This window comes from Euphorbia lathyris, chromosome 5 (genome assembly GCF_963576675.1).
Source record: "Euphorbia lathyris chromosome 5, ddEupLath1.1, whole genome shotgun sequence".
In the NCBI taxonomy this organism is placed as follows: domain Eukaryota; kingdom Viridiplantae; phylum Streptophyta; class Magnoliopsida; order Malpighiales; family Euphorbiaceae; genus Euphorbia; species Euphorbia lathyris.
In genome coordinates this window covers 47,128,964-47,143,576 of record NC_088914.1, presented here as the reverse complement: position 1 = coordinate 47,143,576, position 14,613 = coordinate 47,128,964, and the positions used below count along the sequence as shown (strand labels likewise).

The 14,613-nt window shown below is 35.9% G+C and overlaps 1 non-coding gene across 1 annotated transcript; it reads left to right on the top strand.

Annotated features, from left to right (window-relative positions):
* The first annotated feature begins 10,376 nt into the window (after positions 1 to 10,376).
* LOC136231578 (small nucleolar RNA R71) lies at positions 10,377 to 10,483 on the top strand. The gene has a single exon (XR_010689952.1). It is a non-coding gene; the product is annotated as a small nucleolar RNA R71 (small nucleolar RNA).
* Positions 10,484 to 14,613: the final 4,130 nt, after the last annotated feature.

The window sequence follows — 14,613 nt, the reverse complement described above, 5'->3', positions numbered from 1 at the left end:
CTTGAACTTCATTTAACACCAACTACATACTAGAGAGCTACACTATACTCTTTTCTTTCTTTGTAATTTAGATTCACATTTTGTAAGTTAAACTCTCCCCCCCTCGAGAGCTTGTTCGTTGTTCCGGCGTTCCATTGACGCTCCGTTCCACCATTCGTCACCAAGCTCGAGAGTTCCACCTCCACGACCTAGGAGATGGCTTTGAGTCCGGTTAGCTAGTTCCAAGGGCGGGTTCTCCCTTTTTACTTGCTAATTAGCTTGTACTCTTCCTATGTACTAGGCTTGGTTGTATTTCATCTAATCACTTTCCATATTTATAATTTATGATTTATAATCTCTATTTCCCTTTATGTGTTAATGTTTATTGCTTGTTTTGATATTGATAATTGATTATTGTGTAGGAGAACGCGATTACCGCTGCCATTCGGGCTATCTTTAGGGAGTTATATAGGTGTTGCCTTACCGGAAGTGACAAACTGGAAACCGTAGGAATTGACAAGCCACGGAACTTACGGGCCCTAGTTTCTAATTCCCCCGCATTAGACACGGCTTGACTAGGAACCACGTAGTCTAAGTACTTCACGGGTCGGTTCTACTACACTTAGTCGTCTTTGCAAGAGTAAACTATTATCCGTATACATTTAGAATCATTATTTATCATGGTTATAACTTATCATATTCATCCCACTTCATAGAGTTTTAGCTACATAAATCTATGTCGCCAATATCGAGGAATAGTGTGTAGTTATGTCTTACTTAACCCCAAAGTAATTACCGCTTAAATAACATACGAAACCGAGTCGTCTAATACTTGTAATTATAAATCCCGTGGATTCGATACCCGGTCTTAACCGGATTATTACTTGATACGACGGGGTACACTTGCCCCTAAGTAGTGACGTCTAGTGAATTTAGAGCAATTAGAAAGACCACATCCATAGTCCCATAACACACTCATATCACACTACATCCGTAAATACAGCTAGACGAACCACGCATCACGTACCAAGGATCTCTTTTTAGTTTTTGGTGGGCAAGAGGAGCTGGAAGTATCAGGTTACACTGATGCAAGTTTCGAGACTGATGAGGACCAGAAACAATCACAATCTGGTTATGTTTTTCTCCTGAATGGTGGTGCCATTAGTTGGAGATCCTCAAAGCAGCCTACCATTGCCGATTCTACAACGGAAGCTGAGTACATAGCTGCATGCGATGCTGCAAAGGAAGCAGTTTGGATCAAGAAGTTCATAACTGACTTAGGTGTAGTTCCTACTATCCTAGGTGCAGTTGATGTTTTCTGTGATAACAACGGTGCCATAACACAAGCACTCGAGCCCCGATCACACAAGAGATCCAAACATGTACTTAGAAAGTTTCACCTCATCCGGGAGATCCAGGCGAGAGGTGACATTACATTACAGAGAGTTGACAACGAGAACAATGTCGCAGATCCGTTTACCAAGGCACTTGCACAACGCCTACATGATGGTCATACTAGATCTATAGGGATTAGGGCAATGCCTGCTTGGAACTAGTCCAAGTGGGAGACTGTTGGTGTGCCCTAGTTCTTAGGCATTGGTTCATGTATATTGTATTATGCTTTTTGATTATTCTTGCATAGATACACTATTTGTGTTACATTAATAAAAGCATTAATCTAGTTCATTTATATCTTGTGCTATAATATGAATAGAGAATCCATTGATTGATAATCGTAAAACCATATCCCAAGTCCATTCTATCATGGGAATGATTAGGACCACGGACTTGTATATTCGACGACTGTATGGTAGTAATTGATACTAGCCATAGCACTTGATAAGTCAGTTGTGAATATGGGTACATGTTGTATACATGTGACTGGATCGATCCGCCCGAGAAAACTACATGGTGGTTGTGTCATTAGTTTTCTTAAGTAGGTCTCTAACTATCTTCAGACCAGATTTCATTATAATATCAATATGGGATCTGGTTCACTTTGACATACGCCTAACAGGTCTGTAACAGGATGCTAAATACGGGTATGATTGGGTGAACAGGTGAATACGTTGGTATTGATATTGAAGTGATGGAATTACCACTCATGTAATAGTGAGATGATATCACAGGCCACTTGATAAGTGAGATTGATAAGTGTGTGGCCACACCCTGATAAGTAGTTTACTTATCTGTTTCATCAATCTACTTCAGAACAAGAAATATCATAAACATCAGAGAGGATGACAGCCGCCATGCCTCTAGTTTATAATATCGATATCAAATGGTAAAAGAAGTTAAGAGATAACTACAGGGCCTCTGCATCTTTAGACTGCTAAAACTCTGTCTTGGTTAGGGGCAGTAATGGTTTGCTAGAACCCACTTACTGTTTGTGGGCCGTGAGCCCACTGCTAGCTAAGGACAGTCCCATAGGATCATGCACATGGAACATCTAAGTTAGAACTTATAGAACGATACATTGGAGAGATGAAATTAATTAATTGATTGATAGTAAAATATCAAGGTAATTAATTGGTGGTTAATTAATTGATTAATTGATACTTTGTATCAAGGTAATTGATTAATGGTCTTAAGTGTTGAGTATTTAATTGATTAATTAGTTTACGGGATGTACTTAATTAATTTGTAAATTAATGAAATTGCATTCGGTGAATAATTAATTAAACTAATACGTTAATTTATTAATTAGTGTTGTTTATTTAATTGGGGTAATTAAATTTAATCTAATCATAATTAATTGCATAGAATAAATATTATTGGTATTTATTTATGTAATTAGATTAGGATTGGATTAGTTTTGTAATTAACCAATTAACCCTAAACTAATTAGGTTTAGGAATACACTATATATATAAATTAAAACACTAAAACCCTAATTTAACCACATACATATTCGGCCAACCATCTTTGCTTTGAAAAGCAATACTGAAATTGGCGGCCACCAACTTCAAAATTGTGAAGGTTTTCTTGGCTAATTATGAAATCTCTCCAGTTCTTCTTCGTTATTCGGCTAGCACCGGTTCTGGTTCAATAGCTGTTCGTGCACCTGACTACGGAGATCTTACTACCTTGTGGATTCTTCATCCGTCTCTAGAAGAGACAGTCCGGGTATGTTTATATCCCTAAACGATCAAAAGGTTTTATTCAATCAATGGTTAACGGACAAAGATCAAACTAAAAGGGATTAGAAATAAATTTTAAACCGCAATTCCGCTGCGCTACAGTTGATTAACTGGCTATAATCCCTAACAGCTCTTAGCTTAGTGGTTGAGAGCTTACCTATGCCTTGGGAGGTCATGGGTTCTAATCACAGCAGGGTCTGGTGGGGATTTTTCTTTCTTCTTTAATGTAAGCGCATTGCGCAAATTTTTTTTAAAAAAAAGAGGTACTGACCATGCCATGGGTGGATGCAATCGTTACTTTAAACTTAAACACGTTTAAAATTTTTTTTGTTTTTAAATGTTCCTTCCATACCTCGATTGTGATAAGGGTGGTCGCAATCGTGGCCAAAAGTAAACGATACTTAATTTTCTTCCCTTTCATATCTCGATTGTGATAAGGTTGGTCTCAATCGTGGCCAAAAGTTAAGAATATGACTACTTGATTTAATTAACATGAATTATGAATTGTAAATTGGGAAAAATAAAAATAGCACATTCATCCTATATTGACTTTAAAATTCAACATGTATTATGGCTAAATTTTCCTTAAAAACTTCAATTGGTATTAATGTAAGACGAAATCAAACCGAGCTAAAAAAATTGTTAGTTCAATTTAATGCCTATAAATCCTAATTGAAAATACAAAATAAGATTTATTGTATCATGAATTGCATGATATAAGATAGAGATTGAAAGAAAGAATTTTTTACTTAAATACATTCACTCGAGACATTTTACTTAAAATCGTATCGAAGATTTGTGAGAAATTTAAAAATGTTGCCCGTATAGAAATATTATTTCTAACGATAAAGATGACCTAAAAATAATCATAAGTTAAATATATTTTAAACATATGGAAAAATAATGTAAAGTTTATGAAAATAATGTTTATATATAAAAAAAAACAAAAAAAATGTTGCAAAATGTAATGTGTTGCATTAACATAAAGCGATTGTTGCATATTGAATAATGTTAAAAATGTTGCTTAAAAAGTATTTCGTTGCATTAAGTCGTATTAAAACTTAAATGATATATGCAATATCTCCTCCCACACTTAATTTGGACCATGTCCTCATTGGGGCAAAAATTGATAAAACACGAAAAATATACGAAATAACACAAACGAACATTTAAATAGAAAAATAAAAGCATTCGTAATTGAAATAGAATTGTACCAAACAAAATGAAAATATAGACATTGTACCAAACATAATTAAAAACAACAAAACAAAGTGAAAGAAAAGATAAAACCTAAACATGTGACGGTGAATCCGGCGGAGATGGTGAAGTTTCAACATTTTGACGATGGAAGAACGAAAGCATCCAGCGACGGGTGGACTTGTGTTCCCTCCTCAAGTGGTTTAGATTGTCATTCATCACCATATTGTTTTCAACCAAATCATCAATCCTTAAATTCATTTGGCGATTATGGGAATTGATTTGGTTCAAAATCCGCCTTAAATCAACCAGATCATCTTCTTGTTGTGCTTGGGCTTGGGGTTGTGCTTGTGGTGCATCCGTCGCTTCCTCCTCCTCTCATCCTTCTTCGGTACCTACAAATTGAGAACTTGAAGCTCCTCCTCCCATATTACCACGAAGATGGGCAATACGTGACTCATAAGAAACAAAAACTAGAGGAACCGAAGTAAGCAATAAGTGAGCTCGCTCAAGAGCCGAAATATTCAAAAGCGGAACATATCCATGGTAGGAAGAAATATCATAATCGGCCAATTCTCCACGGGCACCCAAAACTATAGCGGTAATAAAATTACCTAGAGGGACTTGAATGGTGTGAGCCCTCGAAGCACGATACAAATTATCAAATAGCATACCAATGCTATCAACCCTTAAACCTTTAAACAAATAATAAAAAATGAACAAATCCCGAACTTGAATCTTGGAGCTCTCAACACGACCAAACAAAGAAAAACTCAAGAACTTGTGAAAGTAAAGCAAACAATTGTCCCTAATCATCTTGCTTGAAGTATTCTTTGAATTAAAATAGGCTTGACCCGAAAGAGTATTCCAAATGGTGTCATTATCAAAATCCCGAGGCTTATCATAGAAATCACTTGTAGGAAAACCGAACATATTTCCCATTGCTTCATAATCTATGGTGTAAGTCACACCATTATTTCTAAAAGAGATGGAAGTCTTCTTCTTATCAAGTTGCAAAGTAACCAAAAATTCTACAATATATTCCATAATACTAGGAAATCTCATTGAAGCAAAAGTTTGCCAACCTAAAGTATCAAGGTAAGCATTAATTCGAGTAGAGAAATTTAACTCTCTTACCGAATCAAAGTCAAGGAAGTGCATGTCCACAAACTCCCTCTTTGAGTTTGAAAAATGTGTGAAGCGAGCCGCCTCTTCCTCGGAAGCAATGTCAAAATAAGCTCCACAACGAAGACGAAGACGATTCACCTTCGTAATCTTAGTGCGATTGGCAGAAACCTTGGTTCTAGGCATGATTGTTGGTGTTAGGGTTTGAAAATAGAGAAGAAGAGATGTAGAGAGAATAGCCAAAGGTTGAAGAAAAATTGGGAATAGTAGAGGTTAATTGAATGAAAGAGAAGGTAGATGAAGGGGTAATTGATTGTGAAAGGGTATGAATAAATTGGGAAGAGTAAAAGGTAGTGTATTGGGAAGAGTTTAGAGTGAGGGATTGGGTAAAAATTGAGGTGATTTGATGTTTGTGTAAGGAGTAGGTATATATAGGGTTGAATAGAGTGAATTATAGGTTGATTAGGAATAGGAATAGGCTTAATTTAGTGCAAAAATTCGGACTTCCCACGCCTACAGCACGCGTGTTGCGACCGAGGATCCGGATTCTCGGTCGCGACATGACAATTTCAGAGAGAAAATTCCTCTGAAATTGGCTCGTTTTCGCTGAACTTACCGAGAATATTTAATTCTCGACCGAGAATCAGCCCCTGGTGGCTGAAATTCGCGCATATTAACTCCATTCGTGCAATTTTCTGGGTAAGTAGGACCCGAAACTAATTAAAACTGTACCTATACTTAAAAACATAAATGAAAAAGCATTAAATACAAGGAAAACCAAAGGTTTATCCTTATTAATTAGAAAATGATGAGACATGAATGCCTTAATGAGTTTTAATGAATCATTAATGTATATTAAAACATATAAGTTAAATGAATCATCTTAAATGCAATTAAATGTAATTTTATGTAAGTAAGAGTTCATTGTTTATAACCTGAAACTGTTAAGTTTGATACAGATACATAAATTAATAAAAATAAGTTCAACTGATATAAGTGATAATCATTATATAAGATCATATAAGTTCATTAAAATCATTAGCATGTTCATTAAGATCATTAGTATGTTCATATGAGTAGAATTTAGAAATGGATTAAATAAAAGATTTGTTGGATTATCATATAGAAATTGGAATTAATATATAAACCAAAATCAAACTAAGAAATTAACTGAAATGAATAGAAACTTTATTGAATAACGCATATGTACAAATTGAACAAAAACATATATACAAAGAAAAAAAAGAAAAAAACACAAACTAAAACAAATAAAACCTAAATAACTGAAACTAAATATTCATCCCGCGGAATTGGGATTCGTCTAGCCCTATAGCTTTCAATCTTCATCGGTATGAAGATCTGTCTTTCTTCCGCAGAAAGAAACCTTGGGCCAACCCGAAAGATACGTTTCACGAGGCCCTCTTTTTCCAAAAATTCATAATCCATCATTGGAAACGGTTCTGCATCAGTCCAAGGAACAGATGCTGCTCCTTTGGCTCCCAATATTATGCCACATATTATATTCCCATATCCAATCTTCTTTTCTTTGGAACGAGAAGCGGCAATCAAACCCTCCATCAATATTTTGGAAGAATTGACGGTGTTGCTTTGAAATATGTCGCCTAAGACATACAAGTTGGTGTCTTGGACCATACTGCTGCCAGTTCGTCCAAATAAACTATGACACAGGAACGTGTGCAAATAAAGCATTGAATTGGAGAGTGGATTCATTTGTTATAGGCGAGACTTGGATTGAAACGCCAGAATCCTGTCAACATCCGCCAGATGTCTCTGGAAGTCATATCCCTGCCAGGATGGTGGTATGAAGTATCCCGTGGTGGGAAACCAAACCAGACATATAATTCAGGGTAACCGAAGGTGAAAGTTTTGCCATCTTTGCGAAAACTAAGACGAACCCGACGCTTATTCACGAAGCGTACTATACATAGAAACTCAAGGATCCAATCTCCGATGATTGGAAACTTCATATGGGCGAATTTGGTCCAGCCCAAATTCTCCAAATAGCGATTTATATCATTGCTAATCCCTAGTTCATCATTTAAGAACTCATCCATGTAAAGCATTCCGGCAAATATAGCATAACGAAATCGGTAATAACGTCAGCCTTCATCATGGTTATAAATTGGGAATGGGGCACCATAGCGTTCTGATAAATCAGTACGCTTACGGCGTGTAGCAACAATCTTCTTGGAAGATTTGAGTTTGGTAGTCATGGTGTTTGGGGAACAAAAAGAAAAGTTTCTGTAACTTTGTTTGAAAATTGTCTTTAGAATATCAGATTTTCGTCTGACAGAGATGAATAGAAAAGTAAGTAACAGAAATCTGAACCTCTTAAATTATTTATAGGGATCATAGGACGAAATAATGTGTCTTTTTAATGCGAAAAAGCATAAAATCAGACCTCTTGGAGTTGAAGAAACTAAATTTTTCGAATTTGAATAGCTGTGTCTGCAAGAGGAAGAAGAAACAAGGCTGACAGGTGCCAAAAACACCCGTGTCGCGACCGAGAATCCTGATTCTTGGTCGCGACACGCTGATTTCCTCAGGGAAATTAGGCGTCGAAACCCCAATTTTCTGATTCTCGGCCGAGAATATAAATTCTCGGTGAGATCAGAAAATCTTTTACCTTCTTGGACAATTCTGAAAGAGTGAATTCTCAACTGAGAATCTTGGATTCTCGACCGAGAATTGCTAATTTTTTCTGATTCGAACTATTTACCTAAAATCTGAATAAAAACATGACTTAAATATATTTTTATGCATCTATAACTTCTAAAAAAAACTAAAAATCATAAAAATGTGTAAAAATAAAATAAAAGCTAAACTAAGAATTTAAACAAAAACAAAATAAAAGAAGCGCATGAAAATAAACAAATTAATCTTCATAGAATCTTGTTATGAACTTAAGTTTCTTAATTGGAGCATTTTCATAATAGATTTTGCATCTATTACCGTTAACCTTAAAGCAAACTCCGTTAGGTCCTTCAAGTTCTAAAGATCCATAGTCGAATGTTTTAACGACTAAATATGGTCCTGTCCATCTAGACTTAAGTTTACATGGGAATAATCGGAGTCGTGAATTAAATAACAGCACCTTATCTCTTATGCTAAAGCTTTTGATTCTAATTTTGGCATCGTGCCATCTTTTCACTTTCTCTTTATATATTTTAGCATTTTCGTAAGATAAATATCGAAGGCGGAACTGGTCCATCTTCTCGAATCAAAGGCTCTGGGTCCTTATCTTCTAATTCTTCTCCCATTATAGGTTCTATTATTTCTTCTTTTTGAATAATGTCATTGACACATTCTTCAACTAAGTTGAGTTTCATACAAGCGAAATCCTCCATAGGGTATTTCATCGCTTTGTTCATATTAAACTCAATCTTATCTTCTCCTATCTTTAAGACTACTTTCCCTTCCGAAACATCAACTAAAGCACGTCCCGTGTTCATAAACGGTATACCAAAAATTAGTGGACAATTAACGTCATATGCGAAGTCTAATATAACGAAATCGGTAGGAAAAATAAATTTGTCAACTTTAAATAAAACATCCTCAATTATACCATATGGTCTCTTAGTGGTTTGATCCGCTAATTGCAAAACCATATTGGTACGTTTGATATCTTTTTCTAAACCTAACTTGTTAAAAATAGACAACGACATTAAGTTGATACTTGCTCCTAAATCACAAAGACAACTTGGGAATTCAATATCTCCCAATTTACACGGAATGGTAAAACATCCGGGATCTTTGAGTTTAGTAGGCAAATTGCTTGACACTATTGAACTACAGTCCTCAGTTAGCGAAATAGATGAAATTCCTTCCCAACTAATTTTCTTTGAAATTAAATCCTTTAAGAACTTACCATAGTTAGGAATTTGCGTAATTGCATCCATAAATGTTAAATTAATGTGCAAATTTTTAAGTTTATCCAAAAATGTTAAAAGTTGTTTGTCATAGTCTTTATTTCGGACTTTGTGTGGAAAAGGTGGTTTGGGTACAAAAGTTTTTGTACTTGAGTCAATTGGTGAACTTTCTGTGTTTAATGTATCTTCTTTGGATTTTGGTAAATCAGTTCCTGGTAAAGTCGAATCTCTGGGCATTTCCGGACCTAAGTAATTTTTCCCTGAACGAAGAGTGATAGCCTTTACATGCTCTTTCGGATTTTCTTCCGTATGGCTGGGAAGACTTCCCTCTTTTCGGGATGGAATTGATTTAGCAATTTCTCCAATTTGAACCTCCAGATTATGGATGCTAGATGAGTGGTTTTTAATAAGCTGATCGAATTTATTCTCGATCCGTTTAAAACCATCATCGTGATTACTTATTTTTCCACCAATAGCATCTATAAATTTGTCGATTTTAGAAGATAAAGTGCTAATCGTATCTCTTGATTGATTTTGATAATTATTGGTACGATTTTGATTAGCATTTGCATTATTATTATTATCTCTCCAGTTAAAGTTAGGATGATTCCTCCATCTAGGATTATAGGTATTAGAATAAGGATTATTAGTTTGGTTTTGCCCTTGGACAAAATTTACCTGTTCGATCTCGCTCATACCTTCATAATCCACATCCGCTTGGATTGGATTCCCGTTGGCATCGCACGGTGCCATAAACCTATCAATTTTGTGTGATAAGGCAGAAAATTGGGCTTGTAACATCGCGACTGGATCAAGATTCACTATACCTTTAACCGATGATGTGTTTGAGGATGATGGTTTCGCCACTGGTATATGTCCATGTTCCGCGGGCCACATACTGCTGTTGATTGCCATTTCCTCCAAAAGTTCTCTTACTTGGGCTGATGTCTTCTTCATAAATAACCCTCCCGACATAGCATCTAATGAACCTCTAGTTGTAGGATTTAATCCATTATAAAATGTTTGCATTAAAAGTGCATCGGGCAATTGGTGGTGTGGGCATAAACGTTGAAGTTCTTTAAAACATTCCTAAGCCTCATAAAGAGTTTCGCTATCATTTTGCGAAAAAGATGTTAACTCTTTTATGACTCTTGCGGTTTTTGCTAAAGGAAAATATTTTGATAAAAATGCTTAGGCTAGTTGGTCCCAAGTTTCAAATGTTGCGTCTGGCATAGAAGTTAACCACTCTTTGGCTTTGTCCTTCAAAGTGAAAGGAAAAAGGCGAAGTTTGATTGCTTCGGCAGTCACATCTGTTATTTTAAGAGTGTCGTAAATTTCTAGGAAATTTGTTAGGTGGGTGTTAGGATTTTCGTTAGGCGGCCCATAAAATGTTACGTTATTTTGCAACATATTAAGCAATGATGGCTTAATTTCAAATTGGTTTGCATTTATTTGGGGTCTAACTATGCTATTTGTTACACCGGCCACTCCTGGCCTAGCGTAATCCATAAGTGTTGCCATTTTTCTGGTTGTGGTTCTGAATTTTGTTTATTTTTGTTTTTCTTGTCTTTCTTTTTCTTTTTAATGGTTCTTTCAATTTCTGGGTCTAGCGGTTTTGGTGGAATGCCTGATCTTCGAGAACTGCGCATGAACTTGAAATCTTCCACGAACCGAAACTACCTTCAAAACAGAATTTGAAAAATAAATATGTTAGTAAATTAAATTTTATAAATTACAAAAGTTAAAATAAGTATGTATAAACCTAGATTCGAAATAAAACACGAAAAATCTAAATTTTTGTTAAAAATTTTGGCGTTCCCTGGCAACGGCGCCAAAAACTTGTTGAGCGATTTCTGCAAGTGCACGGTTTCGCTTGTAGTAATAAAAAGATATCGATCCCACAGGGAACGTTTTTCAACAAAAACTTATTTATCTGTAAATTAAATATGACTTAAGGTTTATATAAATAGATAATCGTTATTTGAAATTGGTTTTGAGATTGATTGAATAAGAATTAGGTTGGAATATGTAGAATGTTAAAAATCAATTATGTTTAGAGAATAAATTATAAATCGGAAACATTTAGCGCTTAGAAAAAGAGAATAAATGTATTCGTTTGCATTAAGCAAAGAAAACCACTTTAAACTTTGTATAAATTATGAAAATGTAATAACGTAAATTCCTTCAATTAAAGGGCTTTGAACTGCAGACAATCCTCCTACGGTCGGGTTACATTGCCACCTTAACCAAATTAGTACTTACTTGCATAAGAATTAGTTTGCCTAAGTGTTCAACAAAGTTTCCTTGTAAAGATATCGAATTCAACTACGTATTAATGAAAACACCAGAACTCACTTTAGATCAATTACAGAAGTGCTACATAAAAATCTATTGAATTGCATAAACTTTATTAGATGAAGTATAAATTTGATACAAGTTTACAGAGAACAGAAAACATGGAAGCATTCAAAACGTCATTCAAGTTCCAGGTTGTCAATCCTTTCCTCAAACCTCGTTAGAGTTTGTCAGGCTCCGGGGTCGAATTCGCTACTTAATCTTCTCGCTGAATCTTCGGAATAGAGACGGGTACTTCTACTACCAAAATGTAAACTAATATGAACAAATCTTAATCTAAATCTAAATGCTACTATGTTTTTAATTATTTGATAAACAATGTGTGTACATCATATTGCTTTTTACAAAATCGAACTTTTAATTCTAAATTGCTTAACTCAGAATTTCTGAATTAATTCTGTACTAAATCTTCTCTTTAATAATATCATCCTCTCAACTCTAAAATCAACTCTTTATTTATAGATGTTGAGGAGTCGAGTCTAAGGAACGTGTCTGCTACGAAGAGACGTTCTTATCCAATCGAACGGACGCATATCTTTGAAAACGAACAAGTGTATATTGGGCTGCCTGAAAATCTGAACTTACCGAGAATGTAAATTCTCGGTCGAGAATGGGGAAACAGATTTTCAGCCTTCGAAATGATAAGGAGGAGAGCTGGGCGACGCGTGTCGCGACCGAGAATGGAGGATTCTCGATCACGACACAGGTGATTATTCTCTGTTTCTGACTTCGTCCTCGTCCTCATTTCGGTGTGTTTGATTTTCGTCATCTTTGACTCCTTTTGTAGGGTTTTTCCTTCGTTTTTGACCTCTTTTCGTTCCTATTTGGATTTTACCAAATATTTAGGTACCTTGCATGAAAGAAACATATTTGGACGTAAAGGTACTCTAAATAGATATAAACAGCACGATTTCATAGCAAAACTGATGTAAATATTAATGATATTTTAGGTATATTTTGGGCTTAACACCAATCTAACACAGCAGGATGAAGCATGTCAGCATAAGGCATCACTTCATCAGAGATCATGTCTTTAAAGGAGAAATCAAGTTGATCTATGTATGTTTAGAAGAACAACTTGCTGATATCTTCATCAAGCCTCTAACAAGAGAGCAATTTTACACCCTGAGAGAATCAATAGGTTTGTTCAATCCTCTTCAGTAGTTCTGGGTGCTATAAACGTATGTTTTTGAATGATAAATTGCTTGATTGCTACGTGTCTCTTCTGAATGCATGCCACGTCTTTTAAGGTTAGCACACTTAGTAAACCTAGAAGCTAGATGACAATATATCTATCATTAACTATGACCTAATTCATGCGATGTCACTGCATTAATATCAGAAATTAGATCATTATTAGTTCTGTTTCTAACCTCTGGACTCTGACCTCTCACCTGCCCTCATTTTGCCTATAAAAAGGCTAAAAATACACTTCTTCTCTTTACACCTAAATTTCTTTGCTCTTGCTCTCTATCTATCTATCTATCTCTCTCTCTCTCTCTCTCTCTCTCTCTCTCTTTAACTAAGAGTTTTTTGAAGCTTTCTTCCATGCTTTAACCATGGGATTTGAGAATGATGATAGAAATTCCTCATGTGCTTCCGAGGAAGAAGAACTTCTCTCCTCCAAAGTAAATGCTTCCTCACCTGAGGAACAAAAGGTGGACTATGAGGACTCACATGAACAACATGTTGAAACACCTTTCCACATAATTTTGATTTGACAAAATTGTTTAAGTATAATTAAAATACATATTCTAAACACACCAAGTTTAAATTCTTTAATTTATTCTACTAATGTGTTTGTTCAATGTTGAGTTAAAACTGTTATAAGACATAAGGATTAAATGGCCCAAGCCCAAACAACTCAGTACACTCGGCCCGCGTATGTCAAGACGTTGCCGTTTTGAACAAAACGCAACTCAGCAAACGGAAGGATCTAGAAGACCTTCGGGAACAACTTCAAGATGAAGCTGCTGAGTAGTCTCGACAAACGTATAAGATAGCAGCTGGCGAAGGAAAACTTCCAGGCAAAGTGTTTCCTCTTTTGGCAAAGTTCAGACGACACAGTATGCTGTCCAGTTGACCTTACCATAAAAGGAGAGACCATCTGCTGAGCTGGCCGAGGACAGAAGATACACGATTGTGATTGGCCGAGAGCTCTGAGCAAGTCAGGATGACAACGACATATAGCCGTTTCCCTCCAACGGTTATTTCGAAATTCGAAATGACCGATGCCCAAACGTCTCTATAAATAGTGCCATCATAAGCTTCACAAGACACAGAACTTGATTAAGCAGTTGCGCTGACCAAATTTCTACACAAGTTCTGCAAGCAAGAAGCAAAGCAAATCTTACACTACAATTTCTTATATTTGTGTAAAAGTCTAGAGTGATTGTTAAATCGTCTAAAGTGTCTTAGCACATCTTTGTATTAGGACAAAACACTTATCATTTCTAGAGATAGAAAGGAGAGGCTGAGTACTCGGTTTTAAGTACTCAGCGAGAGATTAGGATTGAGTAGAAGTATAGAGGAAGGTACTCTTGTCATACTCAATTGCTGATATTGTAAAGGGTTTGAGGCTCTACCTTTAAAGAGCTCAGTAGAGGATTTGAAATCTCAGAACGTGTTCCGGGGACAGGACGTAGGCTTAGAAGAAGCCGAACCTGGATAAATCTGCTGAGTGAAGTATTTCTTACCTTTAACTCCTTATTTATATTGCTTGCTTTAAATAATCAAAACTGACCAAGTAAAGAGGTCAAATTGAGTTGTGCGCGTTGAACGTCTGAGCTCAGGAATAGACTCTAAGTGCTATCTCCTGACTCAAGCTAAGAAACTGACCTAGTCACCTGTTGACTAAGCCAGTATCTTGCTGTTTACTCAGCGCCGCTGTTCAAACCTTTTTCTTTAGAAAAAGAAGTCTGCCCTAA